Consider the following 22,787-nt stretch of genomic DNA (forward strand, 5'->3'; position numbering starts at 1 on the left):
GGAAACCTTGTGTTTCCAGCTCTCTGAATTTATATCAACCAGGTTCATCTTCACAGAAGTGAAAAGAGGTTCTCAATTCCTCACCTGTTGATAAGAGCATAAGGATTCCAGTTCAGCCATTAGATCAATTTCTGACCAAGGATGCTAAAAGAGAGCTTCCACTCACCTCCTCTGTGCTTTTATTTTTCATTGGCAAAGTGAGTGTCAGAAAAATGAATGAACACATCACTCCTCATATATTCATTGCCAGGCACTGGGATTAAAATAATGAATAAGAATGTTCCTGCCTTCAAAGAGCAGGGATCCTTTAGAAAGCAGAGCCTGAGGCAAGGATTAGGTGACTTCTGATGTACTGGGGAGGAGCAAGCCCAGGGCAGTGGAGGTGATGGAGAGGGAGGTGAGGTGGTGAGGGAGGATTTGATGGGCGGTGTTGCAGGGCACTGGCTGCCACACCCAAAGTGCTGAGGAGGGACAGAGTGGGCTGCCCGGCAGGTGTGTTCACCCAGCACACGAACTTCCCTGGAAGGGCTTCAAGGAGGAACCGCATCTCCAAGGAGTCACGAGAGAGAGAAAGGAGAAGGCGTTCTGCCTGGCTCAGGGAATCCCCCCAACACACTTCCTCCCCAGGCACCTCATCCAGCCCCTCTGGGCTGCTAGAAAAGCCAGGGTCCCCTCTGTGTGGTATCTCACGTATGGAAGTGGAGGTGTGGGGTGGTGTCATCCAAGAGGGAAGGAAGGGGCACCTGGGAGAATCTGAGAAGGGACACGAAGCTTGTGACCCAACACAGGGAGACAGACAAGTGAAGACACAGGTGCATGTGTCCGAGGGGTTGTGGAGAGGGGACATCTCACAGTCTGCGAGGTTCAGACAGACCTTATTCCAGGAGGAAGGAACATGTATCCCGACACTGGAAAGATGAGTGGGATTTGGCCAGGGGAAGGATGGGGCAGGGACAGTGTTCCAGGCAGCAGGTCCAGGTAGGCAAAAGTAGGTAGGCTGGAAGGTGCAGGGGGAGACTGAAGCAGGAAGAAGGCTAGGATGAGCCTGGGGAAGTGGGGACCATGAGCCAGACCACGCCCGGCCTCGTCAGTGTGGGAGGGGCTTGGGTTTTACCCCCAGCAGCGGGGAGCTCCCCTCCAAGCAGCCGGGACACTGGCCCTTGGCTCTCAGCACCGGGAATCTGCTTCTCTTTTACGTTTCTGGCTTTGCTCTCCTTCCCTCTGGGCTGGGAGCTCAGGGGAATTTAGAGCAGCTGTCTCCAGACACCAGGGGTGAGAAAGTCCAGTCTTCCCCATGCTAGCCTCATAACAAGTCACCGTCACACCTCGCCGGCCTCGGGGGACATCAGCACTGTGCCAAGAGCTGGCAGCCTCACTCGTCTGCTGGCCCAGGATCAGCAAAAATGAGGGCAGGGAAGCAGGTGTGGACAGGGCTGGAGGCGTGGGCGGCCGGCTCTGCTGTCCTGCCTGGTTGGCTAAGGAGGACCCATGATGTGAGGCCAGCTCAGCCTCTGGTGGGGGACCTGGGGATGTGGCTCGGGTGGGTCCTGTCGTCTCTCTCAGGTCCCCTCTGGAGTTAGCTGAGCACAGATCCACTTGGTTGCTATGGTTCAGAGATGCCCACCAGAATTTCCCTCCTCTCTTCCTGGGTATTGGATGAGGGATGGGCCTGTGACCCACCCTGGACCAATCAGAAGTCTGAGATCGAGGCTCTGAGATGTTGCATAAATGAAGCTCAGTCTCTGGGTGTGGTGGGCAGAATAATGGCCCCCAAAGAAGCCCAAGTCCTAATCTCTGGAACCTATGAATATGTCACCTTATGTAGCAAAAGGGACTTTGCGGACGTGATGAAGAATCTTAAGATGGGAAAATTAACCTGGATTGTCTGAATGGGCCCCATGTATTCATAGAGGTCCTTATAAGAGGGAAGCAGGAGGATGAGAGAGAGAGAATGTGAGGCCAGAAGCAGAGGTTGGAGTGATGACTTTGCTGCCTTTGAAGATAGAGGAAGGGGCCACAAGCCAAGGAATGCATCAGCCTCTAGAAACTGGAAAAGGCAGAGAAGCAGATTCTCCCCTAGAGCCTCGGGGAAGGAAGACAGCCCTGATACACCTGAATTTTGGTTCAGTAAGAAGCATTTCAGAATTCTGACCTCCTGAACTCTACGAGAATAAAGCCATGCTGTTCTAAGCCACTCAGGTTGCGGCAACTTGTTAGAGCAGCAAAGGGAGCTGAACACGCCGGGCACACGGGTCCTTGCTGTCGGAGCGCCTTCGTTTCAGAACAATGTCACGCTCCCCTCGTCAGAGATGTGGGGCTTGACATCGCTTGTAGGAACCTGGGGGCGATGCCTTCTGCGTTGCCCCTGGCTTGTGGGCTTCCCTGCAGCCAAGCGTCTACACTACCTGATTCTCCCTCCAGATCGGCCTCCTGGAGCTGCAGAGTATTTGTGCTCCACTCTCCTCACTATGAAATAGCTGACGGCTGCTGTTGCATTAGCCTTGGGTTTCCTCGTCCGCAGTGGTTGAAGTTTCCCCGAGTTTGGAATCAGCCGTTACCCTGACGGCACTTTCGGTGGGCCGCTCTTTTCTGCTGTGTGACTGTGACCTGGCGGGTGGCCTTCCTCCCTCCTCCCCTCCCTCCTTTCTTCTCCCTGTGAACACACACAAAGTGCACCCTGATGAATTTTCACACGTGCACACACCTGTGTCATCACCACCCAGGTCACTCCGACCATTTCCAGCACCTCTTCTGTTTAAGCCCCAAAGGTAACCTCTGTCCTGACTTCTATCACTGTGGATCTGTGTTGCCAGTTTTTTTTTTTTTTTTTGCGGTACGCGGGCCTCTCACTGTTGTGGCCTCTCCCGTTGCAGAGCACAGGCTCCGGATGCACAGGCTCAGCGGCCATGGCTCACAGGCCCAGCCGCTCCGTGGCATGTGAGATCTTCCCAGACTGGGGCACGAACCCGCGTCCCCTGCATCGGCAGGCGGACTCTCAACCACTGTGCCACCAGGGAAGCCCTGTGTTGCCTGTTCTTGATCGTCACATAAAGTGAGTTGAGTTGGGAAAACTGACTCTTGTAAAATGTGCATCTGGTTTCTTCCACTGGGAGATCCATCAGTGTCTTGTGGACCAGTAGTTCCTGCATCACTGCTGGGTAGTGTTCACTGTGTGGATGTATCACAGTTTGTCCATTCTCCTGTGGATGCACGTTTGGGTTCTTTCCAGATTTGGGCTACAATGAATAAAGCTGCTTCCAACATTCATGTGCAGGTCTTTGTCTGGACATTTGCCCTCTTTTCTGTTAGGGTGTTTCTAGGAATGGAATTGCTGGGTTGTAGGGTAGTTGTATATTTGGTCTGAATTCTTTTTTGATTACTCTCTTGCTGGTTGGATCTCACTGTCAAAAAATTGACTCCAGTTCTCTTTCCAAAACTCTCCCAAGGAGTTTTCTCCAGGGATGTGTGTCCTCTTGTGTGTGGAGCATCTAGCCACTGTGTTGATTTGAACATCTTGCCTACATGTAACGTTTCCAGGTCACATCCACGGCCCGTCTGGACTTTGTGGAAGTTGTTTTCTGCTGCAACGTGTTTCTGTGGAAAAGTCAGATCAGCTCAAATATTTCCCTCCTTTTCCCTGATCTGTTTTCCTGCTTCAATGTTTGAAGAAGTCTTTCTCTGTCTTTGGAATTCAATTGTTCAATTATAGCATATCTCGGTGTTGGGCATTTTAAAGAAAAGTTTCTTGGAACATATGAGTTTTTTAAGTATAAAGTTTCAGAGGTTTTTCTTCATTTCAGGGAAAGTTTCCTGCTTCATGTCTTTGAATACATTGTCACTGTTGGGCTTTGTAATCCAGGGACACCCCCAAATGCTTATATCGCATCTCCTGCAACAGGCCTCCACCTCTGTTAGCTTCCCTCAGCTTTGATCTCTTTGCCCTTTTCATGTGTATTCATTTCATCTCATGCCTTTTCTCTCTGTTAATATTTGATTTCCAGCTGTATCTGTTGTGTTCTCTGTCATTTAAAATTTTATTTCTTAGTTATGTAAAAATGTTTTTTAAAAGTCTGTTCCCTTTGGTCAGTTTATATCTTAAATAGGATTTGAAAATCATTTTGTCTTCCAGCATTTGTTTTACTGAATGCATAATGTTTATTAAGTTTTTCTAGAGGGTGAAGCAACTGAGAGAAATTCTCTTCTGTTTCTGGAGACATATTTTCTTCTTGGTTGGGCTCTTTTTTTTAATACATTTATTTATTATTTATTTGTTTATTTTTGACTGCATTGGGTCTTCATTGCTGCACATGGGCTGCCTCTAGTTGCAGTGAGCTGGAGCTTCTTTTCGTTGTGATGTGCGAGCTTCTTATTGCAGTGGCTTCTTTCATTGTGGAGCACAGGCTCTAGGTGTGCAGGTTTCATTAGTTGTGGCCCACGGGCTCTAGAGCGCAGGCTCAGTAGTTGTAGTGCACGGGCTTAGGTGCTCCGCGGCATGTGGGATCCTCCTGGACCAGGGCTTGAACCCGTGTCCCCTGCATTGACGGGGGATTCTTAACCACTGCGCCACCAGGGAAACCCTGGACTCTTTTTAAAAAATACCTCTTTTCAGCAGAAGGGGAGAGGCAGCACGTCGAAAGGAGGGCCTCTGGAGTGTGGAGTTCCGGAGTTTGGAGTTCTGCAGAAGGGGCTAACAGATACCTTTGCTGATGTCCAGGTCTCTGTAGTTGATTGCCCTAATTTGACTAAGGAGTCATTTACCTTCCTGTAAAAGGTATCTGTGGGAAAACTAGAATTGCAGAAGTAGGAGGTGTGCCTTACTTATTGCCTCTTATAAATAAAACAAATTATGATCTAAATAAAATCGCAGGAGAAATCCAGCTTCCTGGAGCTTTTGTTCTTGGAGCACGAGCAGGTCCATTTCCGACTCTTGGATTCAGTTCTGAGTTTATGCCGGTTGTTCACACGGAAAGTGAACACAAACCTCCTGTGAATGGAAGTTACTTTGCTCATGTTAACTCTGCAGATGGACGGTGCCTACTAGGGAAATACAGTGAGAAATACCATGATTTGGGGTTTGCATTACTGGCTAATCTTTTTGCCAGTGAAGGCCAACCTGGAAAGGTGATTTTGGTTTAAAAATGCAGTATTCTCCAAAAGTTCTCAGATAGCTAAAACTTTGAATGCTTACTGCAACTATTGTAGTTTTCTTAAGAAAATCCAAAGCTACCCAAGTCCCAAACCTCTTTAAATAACCCAGTTATAAAAGATTCAGAAAATACTACAGGCAGAGTGAGAGTTTCATTTAAAACTAAGGTTAAGAATAATACTTTGGGCTTCCCTGGTGGCTCAGCGGTTAAGAATCTGCCTTCCAATGCAGGGGGACATGGGTTTGAGCCCTGGTCTGGGAAGATCCCACATGCCGTGGAGCAACTAAACCCATGTGCCACAACTATTGAGGCCCGCACGCCTAGAGCCTGTGCTCCACAACGAGAGAAGCCACTGCAATGAGAAGCCCGCGCACTGCAACAAAGAGTAGCCCCTGCTCGCTGCAACTAGAGAAAGCCCACATGCAGCAATGAAGACCCAATGCAAACAAAAATTAAAATAAAAAGAATAATATTTAGTAAGCGATAGCATTTTTCCAAGGAACTAAAAGGTCATTGAGGTGAAAGCCAAAAGAAGAACTGGAAAACTTCTTGACTTGTATGAGACAGACTCTTGAAAAACATTATGGAGATAAGCCTGTAGGAATTAGAGGTACTTTCGTGATTCAGAAAGGAAAAGTGAAGACTCACATTATGCCGGCAGAATTTTCTTCCTGCCCATTGAACTCTGATGCTCTATCACATTGATAAACCAATAGAGACCCATTCATTTGGGTGAGATTAAATCAACAGATACTCGTTTGACTGATTAACTCATTAATTGATACTAACATAAAGCCTAATAGAAATGATCTCACTACTTAAGCTCTATTTTTTTTTTTTGGCCTTTGAAATGAAAGGTAGCACACTGTGCTCTGTATTACTTCACAGATCTATCTGAAAGGGATTATTGGGAACAAAGACACATGATGGAGATGTTTTTCATTCTTTTTATTCTAAAAATAAATCTTATGTTTATAATTAAATATAAACACAATTAAGAATCAAGTGATTATTAATAAACCTACCTAAGGAGACAAAAGACCTGTATGCAGAAAACTATAAGACACTGATGAAAGAAATTAAAGATGATACAAACAGAGAGATATACCATGTTCTTGGATTGGAACAATCAACATTGTGAAAATGACTATCATTGACAATAGCCAGGACATGGAAACAACCTAAGTGTCCATTGACAGATGAATGGATAAAGAAGATGTGGCACATATATACAATGGAATATTACTCAGCCATAAAAAGAAACGAAATTGAGTTATTTGTAGTGAGGTAGATGGACCCAGAGGCTGTCATACAGAGTGAAGTAAGTCAGAAAGAGAAAAACAAATACTGTATGCTAACACATATATATAGAATCTAAAAAAAAAAAAAAAGGTTCTGAAGAACCTAGGGGCAGGACAGTAATAAAGATGCAGACATAGAGAATGGACTTGAGGACATGGGGAGGGGGAAGGGTAAGATGGGACGAAGTGAGAGAGTGGCATGGACATATACACACTACCAAATGTAAAATAGATAGCTGGTGGGAAGCAGCCGCATAGCACAGGGAGATAAGCTTGGTCCTTTGTGTCCACCTAGAGGGGTGGGATAGGGAGGGTGGGAGGGAGACGCAAGAGGGAGGAGATATGGGGATATATGTATATGTATAGCTGATTCAGTTTGTTATAAAACACAAACTAACACACCATTGTAAGGCAATTATACTCCAATAAAGATGTTAAAAAAAAAACCCAAACACCTCTTTTCTTCTTTCCCCCATCCCTCTCTCCCTCCTTCCCTTCCTTCCTTCCTTATCGTTCTGACTTTCGTTGCTCTGAAGTCTGCTCTGTCTGAATTTAAATATCCACTCCTGCTTTCTTTTCATTAAAAAGAATGGTCTATCTTTTTCCACCCTTTTATTTTTAATGCATCTGTGTCTTTACATTTAAAGCAGGTTTCTTGTGGACAACATATAGTCAGGTCTTGTTTTCTTATCCACTCTGTAAGTCCATGTCTTTTAATTGGTGTATTTAGACCTTGATGTTTAAAGTGATTATTGATATAGTTGGATTAATATCTACTGTAGTTGATTCTGTTCATTGTACTTGTTAATTTTTGTCTTCTCTTTTTCTGCCTTCTCTGGTTTTAATTGAGCATATTCTCTATGACTTCATTTTTCTCTCTTCTCTAGTATATCAATTATGCTTCTTTAAAAAAATTTTTTTTAATGGTTGCCTTAGAGTTTGCAATATACATTTATAGCTGATCCAAGTCCACTATCAACTAACACTATCTCACCTCATGGGTAGTGAAGATACCTTATAACACAGTCTTCTCAATCCATTCCTCCTTCTGTTTCCTATAGTATTGTTGTTGTTAATTTTGCTTATTCACAAGCTATAATTACCCAATGCATTTTGCTATTCTAATTTTGAAGTTATCTATTAATCAATTACAAGTAAGGAAAATACAAGATTCAATTTTACCTTCATTTATTCCGTTTCTAATGCTCTTTCTTTATGTAGATCTGAATTTTCCTTCTCTCTGAAGAACTTTTAAAAATATTTCTTGCAAGGCAGGTCTACTGGTGACAAATGCCCTCAGTTTATTTTCCCTTCAAATTTGAAGGATAATTTAACTGGATACAGAATTCTAGGTTGTCAGGCTTTTTCTTTCAACACTTTAAATATTTGACTCAAATCTCTTCTTGCTTGAATGGTTTCTGAAGAGATGTCTGATGTAATTCTCATCCTTGTCCCTCTGTAGGTAAGGTGGGTTCCCACCCACACCCACTGCCCTGGCTTCTTTCAAGATTTTCTCTTTGTCTTTGGTTTTCTTCAGTTTGATATGCTTAGGTGTAGATATTTTGGTGTTTAACCTGCTTGGTGTTCTCTGTGCTTCCTGGTGTCTGTCATTAATTTTGGAAAATCTCAGCCATGTTATTATTTATATATTTCTTCTGTTCCTTTCTTTTTTCTTCTCCTTCTGTTATTCCCATTATGCTTATGTTATGCCTTTTGTAATTGTCCCACATTTCTTGGATAGTCTATATTCTCTTCTGTGCTCTCTCTCTCTTTTTTTCTCTTTGCTTTTCGATTTGGAAAGTTCCTGTTGACACATCTTCTAGCTCACTGATTCTTTCCTCAGCCATGTCAAACCTACTCATGAGCTCGCCAGAGGCATTCTTACTTTCTTTTGTAGTGTTTTTGGCTTCCAACATTTCCTTTTGATTCTTTCTTAGAGTTTCCATCTTTTTGCTTTACTGTTCTTGCATATTGTCCACTTTTTCCATTAGAGCACTTAGCATATTAATCATAGTTATTTTAAGTTCCTGGCCTGATAATTCTGAAATCTCTGCCATTACTTAGTCTGGTTCTGATGCTTGCTTTGTCTTCTCAGACTGTGTTTTGTCTTGCCTTGTAGTATGCCTTGTAACTTTTTCTTGAAATCTGGACATGTTGTATTGAGCAACAGGAGCTGAGGCAAACAGGACTTAGTGTGAGGCGCTATGACAGTCTGGGGCTCAGAGCTGGGCTGTGTTTCATGTTTGTTGTAAACATAGGTAACAACAAAGGCTTCAAGTTCCTCTCACACCCATGTTTTCATCCTCTTGTTGTTTTTGGTTTTCCCTGGAAATTCTTTCCTAAATTGAGTCTGTGTCTCATGGCTCTCACTTGTAACCTCCTGTTATTATACTGGAGCTAGTATAGTGATGTGATAGTAAAGTAATGAGGAAAGGACCTATTCTGTAATCTTATCATCAAATCTTCTCTGTGGGCCAGAGCCTCTGGGCTGTGACCTTCAAAAGAGTTTCTTCCTCTCCCCTAAAGTAAGATGGAGGGCCAGATGGGGCTCCAGCTATCTAGTTGCCCTTGCCCTAGGTGATCAGGCTCTGGTAAAGTATTTTCCCTTGAGTGCAGGCCTTTGCTAAGGAGAATAGAAGGTTTGGGGCATATTTCAGAAGGGTTGTTTCCCCCTCTCCCTGTTGGAAGCACAAGTGGGACTTCTGAAGGGAAAACTCATGAAAGTGTGGGACCCGTCTTGAAACGGGACACCCTGGAGTTTTTCGTCTCATGCTAGCCCACACTCAACCTCCAGCAATTAGTCAATTGCTGTTAAGGAGTTCCTGCCCACTACTGGCTTTAGCAGCTTCTGGTCCCTGTAAGTTAGCACTCTGTATCTACCTGTCTCTCCCAAGTTTCTAGGGAGGCAGTCTGCCCTGGGACCTCAATTCCTTGAAGGATCTAAGAAGAGATGTTGATTTTCAGTTTGTTCTGCTTTTTTCTTGTTGTGAGGATGGGAATGATGAGTTCTAAATTCTACATTTTGGAGCGGAAACTAGAAGTCCTCAAATACATTTTAAAATCAAGTTGTAATGTATTTTATTGTCAGTTACTTGAAACCTCTTGAAAAATTCAGATCAAAGGGACAAATTATTTCTTGTGTAAGCAATCTGCATAATTGTCTCAATTACCCCTTCTGCATGTGGGGGCATGTGACCTTAGGTCAGCCTCAGAGCCCAGCCAGCACGTCCCCCAGTGCAGGTTGTGAGTGATGTGTGATGGGTCAGGTGCAGGACTGCAGGGAAGCTCATTCCAGGGGGCGGAGTGCACAGAGCCACGAGCAGGGCCTAGACCAGGGTGAGGCAAGTGAGGCACTCAGGGTGCAAAATTTAAGGAGGCCTGACTCTCAGGCACCAACTTTGCACAGGACCAACCCTGAGAGTGACATCTCCCTAAATTTTAAACCTGAGTCCCTTGTTTGGTCACCTGAGTCCCAGCCCTGGTTACCAGCACAAGCTCTGAGTCCAGACTGCCCAGCCTCATCCTTGTCTGCTGTCTGCTGGCTGAGTGACCTTGGGTGAGATTAGAACCTCTCTGTGTCTCAGTTTCCTCACTTGTAGAGTAGAGATAAGGCTAGTGCTTACTAGTGGGTAGTATAGATTGAATGTTCGTCTATAGCAAAATCCGTATGTTAGACTCCTAACCCCCAGTGTGACAACATTCAGAGATGGGACATTTGGGAGGTGATTGGGTCATGAGGGTGGAGCCCTCATGAATGGGGTTAGTGTCCTTATAAAAGAGACCCCAGAGAGCTCCCTCAGCCCTTCCATCATGAGAGAACTGAGTGAGAAGGCAGCCATCTATGAACCAGGAAGCCCTCATCAGACCCCAAATCTGCCAGCGCCCCGATCCTGGACTTCCAGTTTCCAGACCTGTGAGCAATAAATTTCTATTGTTTATAAGACATCCAGTCTGTGGTATTCTGTTATAGCAGCTCACACAGACTAAGATACTGGCAAATAGTAAGCCCTCAAAGATGTCACTTGTCTTTATTCTCCTCTCTTGACTCCTGTAGCAGAAGCTGCTGGTCCGCTGGGTTCCCTCAGCCATTCTAAGTTCTCCTGCAGCTCGGCCAGCCCACGTCCCCATCCTCTGCCCCCTGTTCTCAGCCCGGCTGCTTGCTGGCTCTTTCTTGTACCCCAGAGCTCGTCCAGCCCATCAGCAGGGGTGGCCGGGAAAGGCCCCTGGCTGCCCTCAGCCATGAGTCTGAGTCAGTGGGTGAAGACCCCGGGTGCCTGGTCTCAGCAGGGCAGTTCCGAGGTGCTGCCCACAATTCCTCGGAAGGAGTAGCTGCAGCTTTATCACCCCTCTTCTCTGACCCCTGCTTCCTGGTGTCACGACCCTCATTAACTGCCTTCCTCCATGGCTTGTCTCAGGGTCTGCTTTGGGCTGCACCCAAATGGGGCGATTTGTCAAGGATGAGTTTCGTCTCTGGAAAAGCCCTCTCTGTGGTTTCCCAGGACATCTGTCCAGTATGCGTGTATGTGGTGAGAATCCATTCATTCAATATCACGTCCTGTGCACCTCCTGGGTGCTAGGGCACCCATCAGGAACCGCAGGGCCAGATTCTTGGGGCCACCAGCTGTAGGACCCATAATGCCCCCTTTGTGGCCAACACTGATTAGAGCAGGGAGTGGTCAGTGAGGAAGGGAGTGAGCTCTGGACTCTGCCTGCCAGGGTCTGGACCTTGGCTCCAGGCCATGAAGCCATGTGATCCCGGACACGGCTAATACTGCTGAGTGTCAGATGCTCATCTGTGAAATGGGCAGAGCCCAGAGGACCTCGTAGGGCTGCCGTGAGCATGAGATGAGTTGATACCCAGGCATCTATGATGAGCTCGTAGTTCAGTGGGCATGTTACAGTTCAGTGCCAAGTTTAACAAGCCCATTTTCCCCCATTACCTTCTGATTCATGAGTGAGTTTTACGTCTATATAAAAACAAAATCACCTTCACACCAATCAAAACTGCTTTCCCTTTAGGAAAGAGGAAAGTGATTACTGACTTGCAGAACCCCCCAAAAGACCCGAAAAGACATTCCCTAATTTCCCATCCTGGCGACTCACTGACGAGTCTGTCTTGTTGAAAGTTAATCAGAGCCAACATTGTTGCCCCAAAGAAAATAAACTTCTCCTTAATGATGTGACAGATATACAGAGGCAGGAAATTTTATCCAAAAACTCCAAAGGGATGGAAGATTCTGACTTCTCCTTCATACCAAGCATCTGTAATTTTGACAGTTTGCTGATGAAAGAAAAAAAACAAAAAAAAAACAAAACACATCTTCTTAGCAGTGAAGAAGTCTGTCTGGTGAGGGAGGTTTCAGGGGAAGAAAGTGGAAAATTTTCCTCCGACCCCTCCTTTCTCGGGTTGAACACTAGCCTACGCTGGTTTCCGTTCCCACCTCCTCTCTCTCCGCCTCTGTCCTGTCTGTCTATTCTCATCCCTCTCTCTCTCCACACTCATAATTCCCGATTCCTCAGCCACGTTTGCTCACCTTGAGACCCAACTGTCACCCCCTCCGCTGCCTTCTGAGACGTCCCCAAGTTCCCCCATCACTGGGTCTCTCTGCCGGGTGTAAGCTTGCAGACCCCACTGTGCACTCGTACTTAAAATGCTGCTGAGACCTGTCACAGCCCTGGGAGGACCAGCTTGTCTGCACCCAGAGAAGCCTCCTTCTGAATCTAAGGGTTTCCCTCCTCCAACGCAAACCTAGCCCCCGGAAGATTCCGGGTTTTTCTGACACCCTGGTGTGGAAGCCGTGAAGTGTTGGGTGTCAGGTTAATCCTGGCCCCTGGCTTCCCTTTGTTCAGTCTGTTGAGCCCCCAAAGCCACTCCCATGACAAGCCAGAAATGAAAGCCACCCCACCCTACAGAAACCACGTGCCCGCTGTCCAGGGACGGTGCAGATGTTCATGAAGACCGATTGGTGGGTGGATTCAAACGCTGTTGTGGCCATCAGGCTGCCTGTGGATGTCTAGAAAGATTTTAGGGCTCGTAGGAGTGGGAAGCTCCTCATTGCCGAGCTGTGGTCCCTGCTCTTAAGCCCAGAGCCCTGACCGTATTATTCTTCGGGGACACTGAACCAGGTTCAAATGTTGTTGTTGTTTGCCTGGTAATAGTAAAAAGATCAGTGTCTCAAACCATGTTCATTTATCACAGGACTCTTTCCATTTCCAGTAACAAAAGCCCAACTCAACCTGGCTTAAGAAAAAATGTTCAGAGATCTAGCCAGCTTCAGGAACGGCTAGATCCAGGGTCTCTAACAATGTCACAAGAAATGTCTCTCTCTCTCTCTCTCACCATCCTTTGACTATGCTTTTGTCCATGTAAGTTCTGTCCCAAGCAGGGCCTTCCCCTGCCTTGGCTTCCCAGAGCTCCCAGCTTACATTCCTGCAGCTTTACATCCCCTGGTGAGAGAGTGCATCACTCTCCCAACTTCTGTGGCTGCCTCTCTGGAGCCCCAGGCACATCCTTGAACCAATGACTGTAGTCAGGAAGATGACAAGAATGAAAAGCCCTGATTGGCTAGGCCTGGGTCGTGTGTCTTCCCCAGGAATTAAGGGTGAGGTCAGCCCCACACCATCCTGTACATGGAACAGGAGTGAGGAGAAGTCTGCACAGGTAAGCCAGGTGCTGTTGGTAAACAGACTGGGAGTGCATGCTGGGCAGCAGACACAACACACATGGCACGTGTTGATGCGTGGGAGTGTTGGGTTAGCCTGGAGTTGTGCCCTGGTGCTGCAGTCAGTCCCACACGGGATTCCTTTACAACTTCTGAAGACCCAGAACCCAGCCTTGATTGGGAGCGAGGATTTAGGGGTCAGACAGAACTGATTTCATATCCCAACCCAGCCATTTACCAGCAGTGTAGACACTTGCACAAGCTCCCTGACCCCCCTAAGCCTCGGCGATATTAACCAGCACTGGCTTCACGGGCCTGCCACCTGGGCAGGCGCCCAGGGCCCCGTGTTCTAAAGGGTCCCGAGCTCAGTTTAATGCTTTGCTGTCACCACCTTGAAATCCTTTTTTCTTTTAATTTTTATTTATTTATTTCTGGCTGCGTTGGGTCTTTGTTGCTGTGCGCGGGCTTTCTCTAGTTGCAGCGAGCAGGGGGCTACTCTTCATTGCCATGCGCGGGCTTCTCATTGCGGTGGCTTCTCTTGTTGTGGAGCACGGGCTCTAGGCCCGCGGGCTTCAGTAGTTGTGGCTCGCAGGCTCTAGAGCTCAGGCTCAGTAGTTGTGGCGCACGGGCTTAGTTGCTCTGCGGCATGTGGGATCTTCCCGGACCAAGGCTCGAACCTGTGTCCCCTGAATTGGCAGGCAGATTCTTAACCCCTGTGCCACCAGGGAAGCCCCACCTTGAAATTCTTAACAATTTTTGAACAGAAGGTCCTGCATATTCAGTTTGCACTGGGCCTTGGAAATGCTGCCCCGGATTCTGACAAGTCAGCTAAAGGGTTGGGAGGTGGCACTCGCTTGGGCAATCCTGTATCTGTAGCCGGGAGACACAGCGCGGTGGTCTTCAGGGCTGGTATCTCAGAGCCCTCCGCTTGTGTTTCCATTTTCTGCCCCATTCTCACCTCCCTCTGTCTCGCCCGGCTCTTGTTCTTCATTCTGTCTCCCCGCGCACTTTGCACGCCCACGCTGCTTTGTTCTGAGTGCCCACCTCACAATCCCTGCCTGTCCTGGGGCTTTGCTGCCCACAGAGCACCCACAGGGTCCACACAGAAAGTGGACCAGGTGAGCCTATCATGCCTCTGGCCCCTGTCAGCACCCACGGGGCACAGGAGCCAGTGGATAAACGCCTCCCCCGCCATCCCTGTTCCGGGGGCTCTGAGCCCCCGAGTGGTGCCAGTGCAGCCAGGGCCCCTGAGCCTCTTCCTCCCTCCCTTCCCGCCTGCCTCCCAGCTGCACTCCGGCTCCCCAGGCCACTTTTCAGACGAGCTGCCTGCACTCAGGCCTTTGCTTTGCTGCTGGGGGCAGAGGGGCCGCACTTCCCCCCGACCTAGGTCATCACAGGCCACTCTGAAGACAGTGCTAAGTGACATTACTGTACCGACCCCCTTCGCCCTCTGCAACCCTCCGCTCTTCCTTAAAATGCAACGGTGCTGGGAGCCCTGCGCCAGAAACTGCTTGGGCAGAAGGGACGTGGGACCTGGAGGATCCCCACTCAGGTGGCCCCCCCAGGGAGGGCCGGAAAGCCCAGGGGTCTCTGGGATTTGCGAATGCACAGCCCCGCCCTCCCCGTGTGGCTCAGTGTCTTGGGAGGATGAGTCGTGAGGACCGTCCTCTGAAATCCCGGCTTAGACGGCCTTGGGGGTCCAACGTCAGAGCCTTCGCTGGGGCAGCCTCTGGGCTCCTTGAGAGTCCGAGGCTGAAATCAGTCCACACCAACCAAACACTCAGCTGGGGACCTGGAGGCCCAGGTGAGGACAAAGGGCTCAGGGCAGTGAGGGGGCTTCAGGGGCCCCCGGGCGGCCTCCCTGCTGGCCCAGGGCTGTCCCCACTCGACGCCGATGCCCCAGCTTCCAGGTCAGCAGAGTGAGAGTTTAGGAATGGAGGCCTAGAGGCTGGGGACCCAGTCTCCTCCAAGCTGGGGATACCGGCCAGAAACTGCTCTTCCCTGGGGGCCACGGTGGGAATAAAGGAGACAACGTCTGAAAAGCACTTATGCCATAAGCTCTCAGTTAAAACGGACGATGAGGATGGAGACTGGTCTTTCCATTTTATTCCCCACAGTGACTTGGGTCCTCAGAGCCTGCCTTTCCCATGATCCCCCAAACCCGCAAAGAAGCCTGAGCCCCTAGGAGGCCCCCAGCAGTGGTCTCCTGTTTGCCCCACAGAATAGGTACTTTCTGGGGCCCAGAACCCAGATCCTGTGCCCCAGACAAGAGCTGAAGGTCACCCCACTGCCTGCTCCTGACTGATCCACAGTTTTATCTAATTTCTCGGCTTCAGGTACAGCCAAACGAGGTGCTACCTCTGAGGGCAGCGGGCAGGGCCCAGCGGGCTGGGGGATCCATCCAGCCACAGAGGAGCTGGCAGTGTCGCTGTCCAGAACAGCCTCGTGGCAGGACGTTGGCAATTTTCACTCTCAAGGCTGTGACACAGTGTCTGTGAGCCCTACAGGGTGCAGCCCTGCTGAGAAGCCCCCCTTCCTAATGTGTCCCTGCAGCCCACCTGCCCACCCCTCTCTACCCACCACCCCACTTACCCTCTTGGGCTCAGGCTGGAGTTTGAGGTGAGTGATTTTCCCTGAGACAAGCCCTCTGACGCAGACCGATGTTTACTTCCCTGTTTGATTTGCCTTGGGTTGGGTTAAGGAATGTTATAAAATGACTGTTTATGCCCTAAATGAAACCTGAGTGACAGTTCCTCTTTCCCATAAATACTTCTGAATATTTCCAAAGTCGGTTCCAGACCTCCAGGGGCATGTGGGTGCAGAACTGTGTGGTCACAGGCCCCAAGGGAACTTCTTTGACCTCAGGAGACCTCAGTTTACACATGCTGTGAAATGGGGCTGGGACATGCCTCCTCTACGGGGTTGCTGGGAAGCAGGATGGATTCATGCTAAGGATGCCTCTTTGGACAAAACTGCCTGTCACTTCTCTAGGGGTTTGTGGAGGGTGGAGGTAGGAGATGGTCCATGTCTGCCTGAGTTGCCTCCGTTCAAGGATGGCCCCTGGGGGGTGCTGCTCTGGGTCTGCACATTCTGGAATCCAGCCAGCTCGGCTGACGGTGGCCCTGCTGAGGGCTGGTCATGAGACCAGGGCAAGGTCCTCTGGTCTAGGCCCGCCAGCTTGCCTGGTTTTCAGTGTTAGCACCGGAAATCTCACATCCTAGGCAACATCTCAGTCCCGGGCAAATCAGGACAGTTGGTCACGGGGCCTTGGCTCGCTCGTGAGCAGAGTGGGGATAATGACAGGGTTGTTGTAAGGCCTAAATGAGATCATGCACGTGAAATGCATATGGTTAGAGAGAGCTGTTGTAGTCACCGAACAATGCAGGAGGAATCGGTGCGACGGCAGCTGGGGTGGCAACGGGAGGATGGCCTCAGCTCTCTCTGCCTGTCCCCCCCAGGCCGCACTCACAGCTAGCATTAACTGTGTGCCTGCTGCATGCCAAGCGCAGGGCTCAGTGCTCTCCACGGAGCGCTTTCTGTTCTGCACAACAGTATTCCCATTTTAGAGATGGGAAACCAAAGGCCCCCAGAGCTGAAGCGACTTGCCCACAGCAAGTCCGCCAGAGTTGCTCACCCAGGTTTGTCTGACTTCAAAGCTCTCACTGTTCCCAAGCTTCTGCATTGCCTCCAGGAGGGAAAGAAACTTCCAGAACCAAAGTCAGAGATGAAACCCTGGAGGGCATACACCCTCATGGACCCTGGAACCACATTGGCCCCAGTGGAAACATTTGGTGGGTCAAGGCCACGGGTCTCGGTTTCTTCCCCGCACTTACACACCGAGTGGGCCGTGTTCTGTGACCAGTGGGCATGGCTGCGGCTGAGTGAGGCTCACTACTTACCCGACCTCTGATTTTCCCTCTGTCTGCGCCCATACTGGCCTCTGTACCAGCCTTGGCTCAGAGTTTGAAACCCAACTCCTGGCACAGATTCGGCTTCCTTTGCCCTGCTCTGATGTCTGTGGTCCTGGCCAGCTCTGCCCAGGCTCCCAGGGCTGTCACTTCTGAGACTGTCCATCCCTCCCTAACACCCTCCTCCCCACTCCCGACTCCAACATAGTCCGAGGGAAGAGGGCTGGGTGGGTCTCAGTGCAAAGGGGTAAAGTGACGTTTCTTTAGTTTCCCAGAAATAGTCCTAAACTATTTTTTATTCAACTCATCAGCTCATGTCAAGTCATCTCAAGCCATGTCAACTCAGGTTAAGTCCATTAAAATCAACTTGGATCCGATCAGACCAAGTCAGCCCACCGGTCCCCACCCCTTTCCATCCCACTCAGATATTTATTGGGGATGCTCATGTGACAGGCCCGAGGAGACTCTGGGAGGGTTGTCAAGGCCAGGAAGATGGTCTAGCGGACAGCAGTGGTGCAAAGTGCTTCATCCATAAGGGGGCAGTTTAGGAAATAAGAGACCAAGAGCACAGCCTCTGGACTTAGACAGTTAGGTTCCAATCTTTGCTCAGAAATTTAACGACCACGTAACCTGAGAAAGGGGCCCCAGCCAGGCTGAGTCTCACCTCCTCCCCTTCTCTATAAAATGGGAGTAGTGATGGCATCTTTGGTGGGAGTCCAAGTAAGGATGAGACAAAAGGTTTCAGAGCGGCACCTGGCCGGCGGCAGCGTTGCACCCATGGGAGCCATCACTGTGTTTGTTACTATTGTGATGATTATTCCTCCAACTCCTCTGGGCGACCCTGTGCCAGGCAGGATGACTCGAGAGATGTGGAGAGAAGCCCTGTCTTCTTGAATCTGGAACTGGTTCCCTCTGCCAATCCCATGTTGACATCAGATATCGTCAAGTGCGCTCCCTGGCTGACCGTAAGCTCTTTGAGGGCAGGAATCTTTGCTCAGACTTGTGGGGTAGCAGACATCCAGGACCACACCAAGTCCCTTCACTCTGGCACGCTCAGAGTGACTCCCAGGGGGTGGCAAGGACCCTTGGAAGGTGTTTTGAGCCCAATACAAGGGAAGAATTTCCAAGTGGAACATCTGAACGATGGAGGACCTGCCTCAGTTTCCTAGAACTGGGAGTGCTCAAGCAGATTAAATCACTGAATCAATGGCGGCCCAGAACCTTCTGTCCAACCCACAGTCCGTGGTGGGCAATCCAGAACCCCGGCAGACTGAGTGTCTCCCCGGCACTGACCCCTGTGTAGTGTCGGGACGTTTCTCTCCTCCCTGAACCTGAGATGCCCCCTCGAAATGCTTCACAGGAATGCTTCATGGGCTGATGGGGAGAGGCGTGTGCAGTGAAGACAGATGGGGTCTGCGTCCTTGTTTGGCCACCTGCCATGTGTGCTTACAGTCACTTAACCCCTAGAGCCTGGGCGTCCTCATTTTTTCTTTATTATTATTATTTTTTTTTGCGGTACGTGGGCCTCTCACTGTTGTGGCCTCTCCCGTTGCGGAGCACAGGCTCCGGATGCGCAGGCTCAGCGGCCACGGCTCACGGGCCCAGCCGCTCCACGGCATGTGGGATCTTCCCGGACCGGGACACGAAACCGCATCCCCTGCATCGGCAGGCGGACTCTCAACCACTGCGCCACCAGGGAAGCCCTGGGCATCCTCATTTTAACTGAGTACTAACCTTATAGGGCTGGTGTATCAGAGTCCTGTGGACGCCGTAGCAAGTTACCACAAACTAAATGGCCTGAAACAACAGAAAGGTATTTATTTGCTCACAGTTCTGGGGGCCAGAAGTTCAAAGTCAAGGTGTCAGCAGGGCCGCACTCTTCTGAGGGCTCTAGGGGAGATTACGTCCTGGCCTCTTTCAGCTTCTGGTGGTTTCTGGCTTCCTTGGCTTATGGCCACATGCCTCCAATCTGTGCTTTCATTTTCACCCGCTCTTCTCTGTGTGTCTCTTGTCAATGGATTTAAGTTTCAACTGGATAATCCAGGATGATCTCATCTCAAGATCCTTAAGTCCATCTGCAAACACCTCTTTTCCAAATAAGGCCACATGTACGGGTTCCAGGGAACAGGACGTGGACATATCTTTCTGGGAGCCACCCTTTGATTCACTCCAATTCGTCTGAGAATTACACGAGACGGAGCGCAGAAACCCAGGAGTCAGGGGCTTACGTTCAAATCCTGGATTCATTGCTCTACTGTGTGACTTTCCAGAGTCACTAAACCTCTCTGCCCTAATTTTTCAGCTGTAAAATCCCAGTGCTATTGGGATTCCAACAGAATCTATTTTAAGGGGTTGTTTTTGATAATTAAATGAGTTCATACATGTCTAGGGCTTAGTCTAGTCTTGGCCATAAACATAAAACGGCCACTAAATGGAGGCCAACGTCCTTGTTTCTAAAATAAGTCTGGTATTGTATGTGCTGAGCCTCTGGCCCTCCCTTACCTAATCCCTTCTCTCCTCTTCCCTGCGATGGGCCCCCTTCTGTCTGAGCTGCCACGGAGCCCCCTCCGCACCTTCCTGCGGACACCTGCTTGCCCACGAGTTCCTGGACCCATTTCCCCTGCAAGCCTCTCATGGGGGAGCCTTCTATCAATTAAAAATATTGTCACCACCCCCTTCCCACCGCCTTTGGGGCAGAACATTAAGATGCAGTTTCTGCAAAGCCACTTTATAAAATGAGAGTAGCTGAATGCTCTCGGGTGTAGGAGTAATTATAATTCCCAAGTTTCTCTGAACATTTTTCTAACTGGATCTTTTTGTGTCATCTCAGAATAGACACGCTTGTGGGCTTTCCTGGGCTCAAAATAGTTGTGAGATAGGAGTTGAAATCGACATCTGAGTTTGAATTATAACAACTTGGGTACAACTTTCGATTGGATGAATTTCACCAGCCAAATGCGGCTCCTTCTGCAAATACAGCTTCCTTCTATGGAAGAACAGAATTCCTGCGCTCGGGCTGTGCCTCACTGCAAGTGGCCCTTCAGCAGCATGGTGGCCCCGGCCAGGGAGTGGGGACATCCACTCCCCCCAGGGCCTCTGATGGAGGCAGAGCAGCCAGGCTTAGGGGGTCTGAAGCACTGACAGGTCTACGTCTGCCTGAATGGGGGCCTCCGCGCCGTCTGGGCTGATGCTTTCGTCCACGTCCCTGGAGCACAGGGCTCAGGGCCTCGGCTCTGAGGCCGTCAGATGGGGTTGGAATTTTACATCCTCCACTTATGATCACTGTGATTTTGGGCAACTTACTCTATTTCCCGTGCCTCGGTTTCCCCTTCTGTCGAGTGGGGATAACTGTCCCTAGTTATCTCCCTGGGGCGTTGTCAAGGCTCAGTGAGCTGACACGTGGAAGGGTCTTAGAACAGTGACCAGTGACTGTCACGGGGTCAGTGTTGCTGGTTTTGTTTGCTTGACACACGGTGGGTGCACAGTGAAGGCATGAGGACCCAAACCGAGTTAGAAGTCACTGGTCCTCCTACTTCACAGGTCAAGGTACCTCAAAAGAGACTCGGGGGTCTTGAACGGGGTAGGTTCCCCTGGAGGCTGGCAGGAACGCATGAAGGGCCGTGGGGCGGAGACAGCACCAGTGCGGGGCCAGCTGCAGGTACGCGAGGGAAAGCAGACACGTTCCATCCCGGACTCTGCAGTCCTCTTCTTCAATGTGACAAAAATGCACTTGAAAGGCTTAAAAAGAAAAGCTGTCCCTCGCCCCCTGCCGCTGCCTGGGGTGAATTCATTCTACATGCAGGAAACCTAGGCGCTGATTACCTTGGGGGACCTGCATCTCTGGCAGTGTCCTGGGGCAAGCCCTACCCATGGAATGGAGAGATAATGCACTCTAACTTCATTTTTTAAAACAATATTTTATTGATTTCACTGAAGCTGTCTAGTCAGTGGATCCCCTCCCTCGCTCCCTGAGCCATGAGCAGACAGGCTGTCTGATGTGATTAACCCTTTCAGAGTGTGACCGAGAGGGGCTCTTGGAGAGCCGGTGGGATGGCAGCCCCAGGTCGGGTCCACACTGCCTGATCCCGGTGCGGGTCACCTAGTGGGTCCCCCTGGTGGGCAAGGCTGAGGGTGTCTGCACTTTCTGAGGGTCTGTGTTGCCCCAATCAGAGCAAAAAGCAGTACTGCTTCACATCCAGAGAGCTCTTCAACCACAGAGCCCTCTTCCCTCAGAGGAGAGGCTAGGAAACGGGAGAGGTCGAGGCACCAGCCCGGGCGGCACGTCCCCTCGAGTCGCTGCTCCAGCCTCTTCTCAGCTGGGGATCACTTTATCTGAAGAAGATAAGACCCGTGCATTTGCTCACGGCGTCCCTGCGTGGAGTGTGACCAAGCCTGCAGCTCTGGGGCGAACAGACTCCTTACGATTGCATCCCACTCCTCCGAGTTCAGGCGAAGCAGGAATAAATATGGAATTTTTTCCTTTAAAAAAGAGATAACATTCCTTCCCTGCTGCTAGGGTAAAAATTGCTCTTTTAAAGTCCCAGCATTCTCTGCTTCGCTGCCCTGTTGTCATTCTGCTTCGTGCTCAGAACAGCGTCCAAGGGCAGGGCCATCTTTTTTTCCGGCCTCTCTGAGCACTTGGCGAAATGTAATCAGTCTTTAAACGGCAAACCACAGGCAGGAAGAGCCACCCAGGGTAGGAGCTCCTTTGAGACCCGGGCCTTCCTTGTCCCAAGCCAAATCCTATGACACGCTGTATTGAACCGCAAGCATGTGCTACTGAACATTACCTTTTCCCCCCTCTAATGCTCTTTTTTTTTTTTTTTTTTCTTTTTGGATCTAAGGTGCAGAGGTTTGAATACATCTACTTCTGAGTTCAAAACTCTCCATCTTCCCGGGTCCCTGGAAAGCCTCCACGTCGCTTCGTATATTCTCTTACTTCCCCTCCCCTTGCCTCCATCCCCGCTTTGGTTTCCCGTCTCCCGCCTCTCCATGCAGCCCACACCCTGGATCGGATGTGTATCCTCGAACGGTACCTGTCTTTCTGACGAGAAAAAACCCGAGAACACACGATTACCCGAACTCATGCCCTTCTGGCTTCCTTGTCTCCCTGCCCCCTGCCCCCGTCAAAAGCTCTGTGTTTATTACCAAAATTCCTGCTGCCATCTTTGGGACCCCAGGGAGTGGGAAGCTTTGAGGCCAGAGGATTGAGTTGTGGTCGCAGATGTTTCTTGTCACCCGCATCTGGGTCTTTCTCTTCGCACAGAACAATTTTAAGATGTTACTGTCATAAAGTCCCCACAAGATTGGCCAACTGCCGCTGCCAGCGCTGCATCAGTTCCATCCCTTGGAGTCGGCTAAGAAGACTCCCGCTTAATTACCTCTGGGGTGAGCCAAGAAGAGGGGCTGCAGAGTATTTTAATAATCAGGACACAGCTTTCAAATCAAAGCGATTATCCTAGCCAGGATCAACCCAGGTCTCTCACAAACAGTCGGCCAAAATGAGTTTTCAAGGAGAAGTTCTGTCTTAAATTATTTTTATGGATCGTTCTGGTTTTAAGGGAATATTTAGACTACAGTTCACAAAAGTCTCCCTCTTTGGTGGGGAAAAGAAAACTGGCTTTCATGTTACAGTTTTTGTCTTTGTCAGCATTTCTAATGGCAAGAATGACAAACTCTGCTTGGGAAACGCCAGTGCTGACAGCTGTGTTTTATTATTGAATATTTCTGGTGGCGAGGTTGGCGGCCGCTCTGTTTATATTGCTCGTA

The 22,787-nt window shown here is 49.5% G+C and overlaps 1 pseudogene across 1 annotated transcript; it reads left to right on the forward strand.

Moving 5' to 3' along the window:
- Positions 1 to 1,062: 1,062 nt before the first annotated feature.
- On the forward strand, positions 1,063 to 5,852 carry LOC309973569 (ester hydrolase C11orf54-like; annotated as a pseudogene). The gene is made up of 3 exons: positions 1,063 to 1,092; positions 4,610 to 5,121; positions 5,802 to 5,852. The product of its transcript is annotated as an ester hydrolase C11orf54-like (transcript).
- The last annotated feature ends 16,935 nt before the right edge of the window (positions 5,853 to 22,787 follow it).

Source organism: Leucopleurus acutus (assembly GCF_964270905.1).
Source record: "Leucopleurus acutus genome assembly, chromosome: 16".
NCBI lineage: Eukaryota > Metazoa > Chordata > Mammalia > Artiodactyla > Delphinidae > Leucopleurus > Leucopleurus acutus.